This window comes from Dendrobates tinctorius, unplaced genomic scaffold, assembly GCF_039654945.1.
Source record: "Dendrobates tinctorius isolate UK_male_01 unplaced genomic scaffold, ASM3965494v1 ptg000136l, whole genome shotgun sequence".
Lineage (NCBI taxonomy): Eukaryota > Metazoa > Chordata > Amphibia > Anura > Dendrobatidae > Dendrobates > Dendrobates tinctorius.
The window spans coordinates 6,086,556-6,100,969 of record NW_027361804.1 but is presented as its reverse complement, the minus strand read 5'-3'; positions in this window follow the sequence as shown (position 1 = coordinate 6,100,969).

Genomic DNA, 14,414 nt, shown 5'->3' with positions numbered 1-14,414 from the left:
CTGGCCCCAAAGAAGTAGGACTTTAGTAGGGCTTTGGTCAGGAGACTACCGATATGGTCACTGAACCAAGGTCCTGAGAATCTTTTGGCTCAACCTATATGTAACCCTACAAGAATATCATCTTATATTATCTGCAAAGACAAAAAATATGCTACCTTACATAAAAATCCATAAATCTGACTTTTGAACAACAAATGACACTCAGTCCCTCACACACATCATCTCACTAGTGATAAACTCCATTTATATCTCCCTGGATGGTAGATCAATAAACATTCTTTATCTCATCTCTTTACACGTCACCGTCTATGTTCCTGTGCTGTCACCTTATTCTATAAGCAATTATTTTCCTTGTATATATTGGGCCATAAATTCCATAGCACTGTACAGACATCATCATCACTGTCCCCATCGGGCCTCACAATCTATATTCCCTATCAATATGCCTTTGGAACGTGGAAGGAAAACCCGCGTAAACTCGGAGAGACCATCTAAACTCATTGCAAATGTTAGCCTTGGGGGGATTTGACCTGTGGACCCCAGTGCTGTAAAGCAGATCCCTCCTAATCTAAAACTTCTTCAATAAACACATAGTTTATCAGTAGGCCCCTACTAAGGTCCCCTCATGATACGCATTAAGTAACGTTGGCCGAGACCATCGACGTTTAATGTCTATGGGGGACTCCCAACACCATTACCCTAACATCATTTGATAAGCATCCGAAAAAAACATAAATAGTGGGCAGCATCTACAGTCATGGCCGAAAGTGTTGGCACCCTTGAAATTGTTCCAGAAAATGAAGTATTTCTCCCAGAAAATTATTACAATGACACATTTTGTTATACACATGTTTATTTTCTTTCTGTGTATTGGAACAGCACAAAAAAAACATAGACAAAAGGCAAATTGGACATAATTTCACACAAAACCCAGATAACGAGCTGTATAAAATTCTTGGCGCCTTTCCAAAATTGTGCTTAAACAAGTATGCGAAGCACGTTCACACTCACCTGTGGCAAGTAACAGGTGTAGGCAATATGAAAATCACACCTGAAACCAGATAAAAAGAGGAGACATTGACTCAAACTTTGCATTGTGTATGTGTGTGCCACAATAAGCATGGAGAACAGAAAGAGAAGAGAATTGTTGTCCCAATACCTACAATGCACAGATTCTCTTAGCACATGGCACTTTACACAGTATTTTATATGTTGTATTTTGTATTCTTTAATGGGATAGGAGGTATTGACCCCAACATTTCTCATGGTGTTCACAAATTTATGTCTAGTTTTTTGTTGCTGTGCACTTTTTAAATGCTTTTAATGGGTTCTTCGATTTGTATGCCACATGGATTATTTGTACTGATTCAACCAATAAACTATTAATTGTTATATTCTGATAAGCATCTGATATGTCCGATTTCGGATCACTGATCCATTTGTGGTCGGCTAGATAAGCCACCACCAGAGGAGTCCAGCGGTGGCTCCATTAGGGTATGTGCACACAGTGTCTTTTATGCATCGTCATACCCAGCAGAAGATGCTTTATTATTATTATTATTATTTATTAGCAACCGAAATCCCATAAATACAAGATGGTGAGGAGACAAGGGACAACCCAGCTCCAACACCTTAAGCGCCAGCTCAAAACAGATATTGAAACGAGGAGAAAAAAAAGAGCACGCAATCAATCAAATATAGAAAAATACAAAATTTTTTATTTATTACTGAATTACAAGAAAGCAGGTAACAAAGAAGTGTTCATGAATAAATGTGGACAATAAATCCCATGGAACACCCTCTCACACTCCCCCAGATGGAGAACCAGGTAAGCATCAATACTGGGAAACATATCTTAATCCTAACAAGGTGCAACACTAGCACCTAAAGGGTGAATCACTACAGCAGCGGTCACAAAATGTAATAAAGCAAGTGCCAAGTAATGATAGAAATAGCAATGTGCCCAATGTTAATTGACCCTAAAGCTGTAGATAAAGACCCGTATAAAAACTTACCGGGAAGGGGAGGGAGAGGGAGTGCAGCAGTGAGGCCTCCGACGCGCGTTTCGCGGCGTCCCCCGCCGCTTTATCAAGGAGGAAAGTAGTAAGAAAGAGCCCCTGTAGGGCCTTCAAATAGCCCCTGACCCCGGTCACATGACCGGCGTTCACCAATAGTAGTGGCGCTTGCGGCGCATGCGCAGTGGCGTCTGCAGGTCCTAGACTGTGGCAAGGCGTCACACATACTGCGCACGCACCGGAAAAACCGGGCAGAGCGCACCATGCTTGACAGACGCCGACCACAGAATGGAGCCACATAAAACACAGCGATGCGTACGGCCATAAATGGATAGAAGGGCAGCAGATCAGAAAAAAGACATTCGTGACATTCCTTTTCCTCCTTTTACGCTTAGGTCTGGGTAGCAGAGATACGTGTGATATATGTTTCACATATATCTTCTTCCTTTCCTGCTGTTCTCGCATGACTTCATATTTTCCATGCTGCCCAGCAGTGGTTGTTTTTAAACATGTTTTTTCTTATTTTTATTCATTGTTTTTATTTAATATATATTTTTTTTTTTCTATTTCTTCAGTTATTTTTCAACGTGTCCCTGTTTGGTCTCAAATTAGCCATATATAACGGATCGGATGTACCATCTCTTCAATCAAGCATACCCTTGGATGTTTGTACATCTTTGCTACTGGGCCGCACATTATACCCGTGTTATATTTGTATTTATGGCTCTTTGCCCCTCTATTGTGTATATGTTGTAATGAACCTGCTATGTAGCGATTCATACTCCTATTTTGTGTATTTCTTATCTCATTGTATTTTTATACATGATCTGAGGTGTTTAATTATAAAATTAACATTTGAGCTTTTTGATGTATATCTATTACATTGTATGCGGCTTTTTATCCTAGATGTATGTGGGATTGAATTGTGACATGGGGTCAATCAGTTATATTATATTGTCCCCCTATTTGATCTTTTCGATCCAGTGTTACATATATTTCTTTTTTCTGATCTGCTGCCCTTCTATCCATTTATGGCCGTACGCATCGCTGTGTTGTGTGTGGCTCCATTCTGTGGTCGGCGTCTGTCAAGCATGGTGCGCTCTGCCCGGTTTTTCCGGCACGTGCGCAGTATGTGTGACGCCTTACCACAGTCTAGGACCTGCAGACGCCACTGCGCATGCGCCGCAAGCGCCACTATAATTGGTGAACGCCGGTCATGTGACCGGGGTCAGGGGCTATTTGAAGGCCCTACAGGGGCTCTTTCTTACTACTTTCCTCCTTGATAAAGCGGCGGGGGACGCCGCGAAACGCGCGTCGGAGGCCTCACTGCTGCACTCCCTCTCCCTCCCCTTCCCGGTAAGTTTTTATACGGGTCTTTATCTACAGCTTTAGGGTCAATTAACATTGGGCACATTGCTATTTCTATCATTACTTGGCACTTGCTTTATTACATTTTGTGACCGCTGCTGTAGTGATTCACCCTTTAGGTGCTAGTGTTGCACCTTGTTAGGATTAAGATATGTTTCCCAGTATTGATGCTTACCTGGTTCTCCATCTGGGGGAGTGTGAGAGGGTGTTCCATGGGATTTATTGTCCACATTTATTCATGAACACTTCTTTGTTACCTGCTTTCTTGTAATTCAGTAATAAATAAAAAATTTTGTATTTTTCTATATTTGATTGATTGCGTGCTCTTTTTTTTCACCTCGTTTCAATATCTGTTTTGAGCTGGCGCTTAAGGTGTTGGAGCTGGGTTGTCCCTTGTCTCCTCACCATCTTGTATTTATGGGATTTCGGTTGCTAATAATTGTTTCTGTGTTTTTCACAGTGGTCCCTATTTATATTATGGACTTTCGCTCACGCGACCTTACGTGGCGATCACAACTTAATGATGTGTTTCAGAATGATGTGGACGGGGAGTGCGGGACTTCCAACAAGGATTTACAGGAGGCTATTGTTCGTTTTAAGGAATTGTTACGTAAACGCACCAGGATATGGTGGAACCATGAATTTTTAGATCAATATATCCAGAAAGTTTGGTCCCTAGGGGGCTTAGGATTCAGGTCTTTCCCTCATTTCCGGTCCTAGACGAGACCTTCAAAAATAAATGGGAGGAATTAATTAATAATTGCTCAAAAGCTTTTATGACCTTATTAAAACAAATGGATCAGGACTCCCTCATTGCTATTGAAAAAGAAATTGATGAATTACAGTCTATGCTACATAAAGAGATGTCCAGTGATGCCCTAAAAAAATTGAATGACCAAATTGATTTGGATTTACAAAAATGGGCTCAGGACATCCAAGCAAACAAGGCAAAAAAATTTAGATGGGATATTCAAGATAAACAACTATCTAGGGTCTATAGATGGTGGGATACGACTGGTCGATCTCGTCCAAGATATAGGAATACATCATACTCACGGTCAAGATCCACCTCATTGCGCTCTAATATTTCTATTCAAGAGGATGATCTGGGATTGAGGGATACTGGGGTGAACCTTGGCTCTAAAGTGGCTCCCACCAAGAGAATTGAAACTCGTCAGTTTACCAAAAACAAAGTGTCAGGATCGGGGGTCCCCCGGAGCGGCTCTCGGGGTGATTTACAGGTACTAAACCTCTCTAATCATGTTCTTACGGATGTACAATTGGAGGTTCTGGGGAAAGGGTTAACATTCTCACCTACTAACTCATTCAATTATTTTACAGCTTTAAAAGACCTCCAACTTTTTTCTAGAAAGTTGATTTTGAAAAAACTCCATACCGTATGTCATGTTCCTGGGTCCCTGAGTGTTACTGAGAGGGAGGCAATCCGTGACTTGGAGGATTTGCTTGCTGAACAGAATGGTCCATCTACAAGTAAGTTTCCTCCTTCGGTGTGGCCTAAATCCACTAGATTCCCCCCCTTGTCGCTCAGTCCTTCTGTGGACATTTTCACTAAATTAGTGAGTGAGGACTTTAAGAAGCTGTCCTCACGGCGGAGATTGGACAATCTAACCCAAAAACAACGCTTGGCGATCTCCCAATTACAGGTATTGGGGGATGTGGTATTTAAGCCAGCTGATAAGGGGGGGAATGTAGTGGTGTGGCCTAATTGTAAATATGAAAAAGAAGCCTTCCGTCAATTGAGGGACCCAGTAACATACCAAAAACTGCCCTCAAATCCTGGGGTTCGTTTTTCACACGAGCTCAGATTAATCTTGGAGAGGGCATTTAAAAGTGGAGTTATTACCAAAAAGGTCCTGGATGGTTTAGTGGTGAGATTCCCCTGAACTCCCACATTCTACCTCCTACCTAAGGTCCACAAGGATGCCCTCGACCCCCCGGGGCGTCCTATCGTGTCAGGAATTGGCAGTATATGTGAGCCTGCATGCCGATTTATAGACTTTTATTTAAAACCATTGGTGGAAACACTTCCATCTTATATCCGTGACACGACGGACGTCCTGGCATGGGTCGATGGCATCCTTGTGGAACCTTCTACCATCTTTGTCACTGCAGATGTTGAAAGCCTTTATACTTGTATCGACCATTCGGTGGGTGTTGATGCTGTTCGCTTGTTTTTGGATGGCCCTCTATGTGAGCTGGTTCTCGAGCTGGTTGACTTTATCTTGACCCACAATTTTTTTGTTTTTAAGGATCAGTTTTATCTACAGAGGCGGGGCACGGCCATGGGGGCGACCTGTGCGCCCTCATATGCCAACCTCTTCCTGGGCGCCTGGGAGAGGAACCTGTTTGGCGACGGGGGCCCGCAGGGAGTTACCCATGTGCTGTGCTGGTACCGCTTCATAGATGACATTATATTTTTGTGGGACGGTACTGTCGACCAGCTTGGGAACTTCATGAGGTCTTTGAATGACAACAATTGTAACATCCATTTGACATATAAGTATGATGACAGAGGTGTTGACTTCTTGGACGTCCGTCTGGAGTTAGACGCCGACCGGCGCATCCAGACGGACGTCTTTAGAAAGCCCACCTCTGTGAACTCTTTACTGCATGCATCTTCGGCCCATGATCCGGCCACGGTGAGGGCCATCCCGGTCGGACAGTTCCTTCGCATGCGACGCATCTGCTCCACCGACGATCGATTCGAGAGGCAAGCCCTTGATTTGAGTGATCGTTTTTTCAAGAGAGGCTACAGTCGTAGGTGTGTTAAGATGGGCTACAATAGGGCGAGACGTACCCCTCGTAGTGGTCTCCTACGGTCAACTAAGAAGAACATTCGACAGGATCGAGACGGACCTATACGCTTCATCTCAACGTATAATCACGAATGGCGCAATATGCGCGCCATTCTACAAAAGCATTGGCCCGTCTTGGAGACAGAACCGGCCCTGAGGACCGCCCTGGGGCATTCCCCTTCCATGACACCCCGTCGCTCCAGTAATTTAAGCGACCTCCTGGTTCGGAGCCACTATGTGCCTACCCCCAAAAACTTCTTCGGGTCGAATGGTCCGGTCTGTGGATCGTTTTCATGCGGTCATTGTCTGGCCTGCGTCAATGTCCTGCGTTGCTCCACCTTCAGCTCCTCGGATGGTATGAGGGAATTTAAAATCAAACAACGGATATCATGTGGCACGTCAAATGTCATCTACTATGCCACTTGTCCGTGCCCTAAAATCTATGTGGGTTTAACCACGAGGGAGCTGAGGGTGCGAGTACGTGAGCATGTGCGGGACATTGACGCGGCCAGGACTGCACTTGATCCCACGGAACTTAAAACTATTCCCCGACATTTTCGGGCGCATCATAATTGTGATGCGGGGCTGTTGAAAATTAGGGGGATTGATGTGTTACATATGGGTATAAGGGGTGGGGACTATAAAAAGGTACTTGGGCAAATGGAGGTGAAATGGATTGTCCGATTGGACACTATGAGTCCTAGAGGACTAAATGAGTTCTTGAGCTTTACCCCATTTTTGTAATCTTGTGTTTAATCTGACGGCCCCCTTTTTCCATTTTCTATCCTCTACCTCCCTTCCCTTTTCTTCCCCTTTTTTTTCCCCTCCCCTATCCTCCCTCCTTCCCCTTTGTTTACGTGACATTCCTTTTCCTCCTTTTACGCTTAGGTCTGGGTAGTAGAGATACGTGTGATATATGTTTCACATATATCTTCTTCCTTTCCTGCTGTTCTCGCATGACTTCATATTTTCCATGCTGCCCAGCAGTGGTTGTTTTTAAACATGTTTTTTCTTATTTTTATTCATTGTTTTTATTTAATATATATATATTTTTTTCTATTTCTTCAGTTATTTTTCAACGTGTCCCTGTCTGGTCTCAAATTAGCCATATATAACGGATCGGATGTACCATCTCTTCAATCAAGCATACCCTTGGATGTTTGTACATCTTTGCTACTGGGCCGCACATTATACCCGTGTTATATTTGTATTTATGGCTCTTTGCCCCTCTATTGTGTATATGTTGTAATGAACCTGCTATGTAGCGATTCATACTCCTATTTTGTGTATTTCTTATCTCATTGTATTTTTATACATGATCTGAGGTGTTTAATTATAAAACTAGATGTGTATTTCCTGAAGGAAGTACAGATAGTGGTTTGAAATGGTGCCCGGTCTGCCCCTTTAAGAGAGACTTGCCTGCTGCCCCTGCAAGACTTTCAACTCAGGATCCGTTTTAAATGTGGGTGCCTCTCAGGGGCCACTTTGGCCTCAGGGTCTGATTTGGTGGGTGGGGCCCCTCAGGATCCGATTCGGTGGCCTGGGCTCCTCAGGATTTGAATTAGTTGCCGGGATTCCTCAGGGTCCAATTTTGTGGGTGTGGCCCCTCAGGGTCGGATTTTGTGGGTGTTTGCCCCTCAGGGTCCGATTTTGTGGGTGGGTCCCCTCAGGGTCCGATTTTATGGGTGGGGACCCTCAGGGTCTGATTTTGTGGGTGGGGCCCCTCATGGTCTGATTTTGTGGGTGGGGCCCCTCAGGGTATGATTTTGTGTCCGGGGCCCCTCAGGGTCCGATTTTATGGCCGGGGCCCCTCAGGGTCTGATTTTATGGCCGGGGCCCCTCAGGGTCTGATTTTGCGGGTGGGGCCTCTCAGGGTCCGATTTTGTGGGTGGGGCCCCTCAGGGTCCGATTTTGTGGCTGGGGCCCCTCAGGGTCCGATTTTGTTGATTGGGCCCCTCAGGGTCCGATTTTGAGGGTGGGGCCCCTCAGGGCTTGAATTGTTGGCTGGGATCTCTCAGGCTCATATTTTGTGGGTGTGGCCTCTCTGGGTCTGATTTGGTGGGTGGGGCCACTCTGGGTAAGATTTGGAGGCTGGGGTCGCTCAGCCTCCAATTTGGAGGCCGGGGTCGTTGAGCTTCCGATTTGGAGGCCGAGGTCAAAGAGCCTCCGATTTGGAAGCCGGGGTCGATGAGCTTCCGATTTGGAGGCCGGGGTCGATGAGCCTCCGATTTGGAGGCCGGGGTGGCTCAGCCTCCGATTTGGAGGCCGGGGTGGCTCAGCCTCCGATTTGGAGGCCGGGGTGGCTCAGCCTCCGATTTGGAGGCCGGGGTGGCTCAGCCTCCGATTTGGAGGCCGGGGTGGCTCAGCCTCCGATTTGGAGGCCGGGGTCGCTCAGCCTCCGATTTGGAGGCCGGGGTGGCTCAGTCTCCGATTTGGAGGCCGGGGTCGATCAGCCTCCGATTTGGAGGCCGGGGTGGCTCAGCCTCCGATTTGGAGGCCGGGGTGGCTCAGCCTCCGATTTGGAGGCCGGGGTGGCTCAGCCTCCGATTTGGAGGCCGGGGTGGCTCAGCCTCCGATTTGGAGGCCGGGGTGGCTCAGCCTCTGATTTGGAGGCCTGGGTCGATCAGCCTCCGATTTGGAGGCCGGGGTGGATCAGCCTCCGATTTGGAGGCCGGGGTGGATCAGCCTCCGATTTGGAGGCCGGGGTGGATCAGCCTCCGATTTGGAGGCCGGGGTGGATCAGCCTCCGATTTGGAGGCCGGGGTGGATCAGCCTCCGATTTGGAGACCGGGGTGGCTCAGCGTCCGATTTGGAGGCCGGGGTGGCTCAGCGTCCGATTTGGAGGCCGGGGTGGCTCAGCCTCCGATTTGGAGGCCGGGGTGGCTCAGTCTCCGATTTGGTGTGTCGGCCCTTTAAGACTCATTTGAGTGCGCTGACCTTTTAACAATCACTTTGGCGCGTTGGCCCTTTAAGAGCTAGTTTGGCTCACTGGGCTTCTTTTAAATCCACTTTGGCGCACACATTCTCTCTCAGGGGCATGTGTCATGTGATGAAGCTAGATTTGCATTTGTGCTGTGGGTTTCGCTTTAAGAGCTGATATTATGTGGCAGAAGCACTGTGCTGGGGTTCAAGTGAAGTTCGTAGGCGTTGGCATAGTAACTGGGTCTGCCTGCGCATATCAATGAGCTCAACTGTCATTTCAATCGCCTCAGGGCACGTTTTGCCATTTCCTATTGAAAAGCATTGGAGACAGTGCATTCCAATGACGGGAAAAAAAATTTTCAAACGCAAATTGTGCAAAAACTACAAATCCGATCGACACGAAAAATACTTAGCACACCTCTCATGAACGCTGGCTTCGAAACGACACCTCAACGGAGTCTGTGCGTGTAGCGTTTCGGGCCGCATTAATTGCGGAAATCAACTTAATAATAATAATAATAATAAGAAGAATAAGTTAGCAGCGTTCGGATTACAATATAGTGGTTTTTTCAAACCACTATAATTAACATTTGAGCTTTTTGATGTATATCTATTACATTGTATGCGGCTTTTTATCCTAGATGTATGTGGGATTGAATTGTGACATGGGGTCAATCAGTTATATTATATTGTCCCCCTATTTGATCTTTTCGATCCAGTGTTACATATATTTCTTTTTTCTGATCTGCTGCCCTTCTATCCATTTATGGCCGTACGCATCGCTGTGTTGTGTGTGGCTCCATTCTGTGGTCGGCGTCTGTCAAGCATGGTGTGCTCTGCCCGTTTTTTCCGGCGCGTGCGCAGTATGTGTGACGCCTTACCACAGTCTAGGACCTGCAGATGCCACTGCGCATGCGCCGCAAGCGCCACTACTATTGGTGAACGCCGGTCATGTGACCGGGGTCAGGGGCTATTTGAAGGCCCTACAGGGGCTCTTTCTTACTACTTTCCTCCTTGATAAAGCGGCGGGGGATGCCGCGAAACACGCGTCGGAGGCCTCACTGCTGCACTCCCTCTCCCTCCCCTTCCCGGTAAGTTTTTATACGGGTCTTTATCTACAGCTTTAGGGTCAATTAACATTGGGCACATTGCTATTTCTATCATTACTTGGCACTTGCTTTATTATAGTGGTTTGAAAAAACACTATATTGTAATCCGAACGCTGCTAACTTATTCTTCTTATTATTATTAAGTTGATTTCCGCAATTAATACGGCCCGAACCGCTACACGCACAGACTCCGTTGAGGTGTCGTTTCGAAGCCAGCGTCCACGAGAGGTGTGCTAAGTATTTTTCGTGTCGATCGGATTTGTAGTTTTTCCGCAATTTGCGTTTGAAAATTTTTTTTCCCGTCATTGGAATGCACTGTCTCAATGCATTTGAATGGGAAATGGCAAAACATGCCCTGAGGCGATTGAAATGGCAGTTGAGCTCATTGATATGCGCAGGCAGACCCAGTTACTATGCCAACGCCTACGAACGTCACATGACCTCTCCAAGACAGAGCTTCTGACACATAATATCAGCTCTTAAAGCAAAACCCACACCACAAATGCAAATCTAGCTTCATCACATGACACTTGCCCCTGAGAGAGAATGTGTGCCAAAGTGGATTTAGAAGCCCAGTGAGCCACCCTGGCTCTTAAAGGGCCGACGCGCCAAAGTGATTCTTAAAGAGCCGGCGCACCAAAATGAGTCTTAAAGGGCCGGCGCGCCAAATCGAAAGCTGAGTGACCCAAGGCTCCAAATCGGAGGCTGATAGTCCCTGGCCTACAAAAAGGAGGCTGAGCCACTCTGGAATCCAAATTGGACCCAGAGTGGCCCCTCCCACCAAATCGGACCCAGAGTGGCCCCGCCCACCAAATCAGACCCAGAGTGGCCCCACCCACCAAATTGGACCCTGAGGGGCCCCACCCACAAAATCGGACCCTGAGGGGCCCCGGCCACAAAATCGGACCCTGAGGGGCCCCGCCTACAAAATTGAACCCTGAGGGGCCCCAACCACAAAATCAGATCCTGAGGGGCCCCACCCACAAAATCGGATCCTGAGGGGCCCCACCCACAATATCGGACCCTGAGGGGGCCCACCCACAAAATCAGACCCTGAGGGCCCGGTCACAAAATTGGATCCTGAGGGGCCCCAACCACAAAATCGATCCATGAGGGGCCCCAACCACAAAATCGGACCCTGAGGGGCCCCACCCACAAAATTGGACCCTGAGGGGCCCCACCCACAAAATTGGACCCTGAGGGGCCCCGGCCAAAAAAATTGGACCCTGAGGGGCCCCACCCACAAAATTGGACCCTGAGGGGCCCCGGCCACAAAATCAGACCCTGAGGGACCCCGGCCACAAAATCGGACCCTGAGGGACCCCACCCACAAAATCGGACCCTGAGGGGATCCGGCCACAAAATCAGACCCTGAGGGGCCCCGGCCACAACATCGGACCCTGAGAGGCCCCACTCACAAAATCGGACCCTGAGGGGCCCCAACCACAATATCAGACCCTGAGGGGCCCCAACCACAAAATCGGACCCTGAGGGGCCCCGGCCACAAAATCGGACCCTGAGGGGCCCCGCCTACAAAATTGAACCCTGAGGGGACCCAACCACAAAATCAGATCCTGAGGGGCCCCACCCACAAAATCGGATCCTGAGGGGCCCCACCCACAATATCGGACCCTGAGGGTCCTCACCCACAAAATCAGACCCTGAGGGCCCCGGTCACAAAATTGGATCCTGAGGGGCTCCAACCACAAAATCGATCCCTGAGGGGCCCCAACCACAAAATCGGACCCTGAGGGGCCCCACCCACAAAACTGGACCCTGAGGGGCTCCACCCACAAAATTGGACCCTGAGGGGCCCCGGCCAAAAAATTGGACCCTGAGGGGCCCCACCCACAAAATTGGACCCTGAGGGGCCCCGGCCACAAAATCGGACCCTGAGGGACCCCGGCCACAAAATCGGACCCTGAGGGGCCCCTCCCACAAAATCGGACCCTGAGGGGATCCGGCCACAAAATCAGACCCTGAGGGGCCCCGGCCACAACATCGGACCCTGAGGGGCCCCACTCACAAAATCGGACCCTGAGGGGCCCCAACCACAAAATCGGACCCTGAGGGGCCCCAACCACAAAATCGGACCCTGAGGGGCCCCGGCCACAAAATCGGACCCTGAGGGGCCCCGGCCACAAAATCGGACCCTCACGGGCCCCGGCCACAAAATCGGACCCTGAGGGGCCCCGGCCACAAAATCGGACCCTGAGGGGCCCCGCCTACAAAATTGAACCCTGAGGGGCCCCAACCACAAAATCGGATCCTGAGGGGCCCCACCCACAAAATCGGATCCTGCGGGGCCCCACCCACAAAATCAGACCCTGAGGGCCCCGGTCACAAAATTGGATCCTGAGGGGACCCAACCACAAAATCGATCCCTGAGGGGCCCCAACCACAAAATCGGACCCTGAGGGGCCCCACCGACAAAATTGGACCCTGAGGGGCCCCACCCACAGAATTGGACCCTGAGGGGCCCCGGCCAAAAAATTGGACCCTGAGGGGCCCCACCCACAAAATTGGACCCTGAGGGGCCCCGGCCACAAAATCAGACCCTGAGGGACCCCGGCCACAAAATCGGACCCTGAGGGGCCCCACCCACAAAATCGGACCCTGAGGGGATCCGGCCACAAAATCAGACCCTGAGGGGCCCCGGCCACAACATCGGACCCTGAGGGGCCCCACTCACAAAATCGGACCCTGAGGGGCCCCAACCACAAAATCGGACCCTGAGGGGCCCCAACCACAAAATAGGACCCTGAGGGGCCCCAACCACAAAATCGGACCCTGAGGGGCCCCGGCCACAAAATCGGACCCTGAGGGGCCCCGGCCACAAAATCGGACCCTCACGGGCCCCGGCCACAAAATCGGACCCTGAGGGGCCCCGGCCACAAAATCGGACCCTGAGGGGCCCCACCCACAATATCGGATCCTGAGGGGCCCCACCCACACAATCGGATCCTGAGGGGCCCCACCCACAATATCGGACCCTGAGGGGCCCCACCCACAAAATCAGACCCTGAGGGCCCCGGTCACAAAATTGGATCCTGAGGGGACCCAACCACAAAATCGATCCCTGAGGGGCCCCAACCACAAAATCGGACCCTGAGGGGCCCCACCGACAAAATTGAACATCCCTGAGGGGCCCCAACCACAAAATCGGACCCTGAGGGGCCCCACCCACAGAATTGGACCCTGAGGGGCCCCGGCCAAAAAATTGGACCCTGAGGGGCCCCACCCACAAAATTGGACCCTGAGGGGCCCCACCCACAAAATCGGACCCTGAGGGACCCCGGCCACAAAATCGGACCCTGAGGGGCCCCACCCACAAAATCGGACCCTGAGGGGATCCGGCCACAAAATCAGACCCTGAGGGGCCCCGGCCACAACATCGGACCCTGAGGGGCCCCACTCACAAAATCGGACCCTGAGGGGCCCCAACCACAAAATCGGACCCTGAGGGGCCACAACCACAAAATTGGACCCTGAGGGGCCCCAACCACAAAATCGGACCCTGAGGGGCCCCGCCTACAAAATTGAACCCTGAGGGGCCCCAACCACAAAATCGGATCCTGAGGGGCCCCACCCACAATATCGGACCCTGAGGGTCCTCACCCACAAAATTAGACCCTGAGGGCCCCGGTCACAAAATTGGATCCTGAGGGGACCCAACCACAAAATCGATCCCTGAGGGGCCCCAACCACAAAATCGGACCCTGAGGGGCCCCACCGACAAAATTGGACCCTGAGGGGCCCCACCCACAAAATTGGACCCTGAGGGGCCGCACCCACAGAATTGGACCCTGAGGGGCCCCGGCCAAAAAATTGGACCCTGAGGGGCCCCACCCACAAAATTGGACCCTGAGGGGCCCCGGCCACAAAATCGGACCCTGAGGGACCCCGGCCACAAAATCGGACCCTGAGGGGCCCCACTCACAAAATCGGACCCTGAGGGGATTCGGCCACAAAATCAGACCCTGAGGGGCCCCGGCCACAACATCGGACCCTGAGGGGCCCCACTCACAAAATTGGACCCTGAGGGGCCCCAACCACAAAATCGGACCCTGAGGGGCCCCAACCACAAAATTGGACCCTGAGGGGCCCCAACCACAAAATCGGACCCTGAGGGGCCTCGGCCACAAAATCGGACCCTGAGGGGCCCCGGCCACAAAATCGGACCC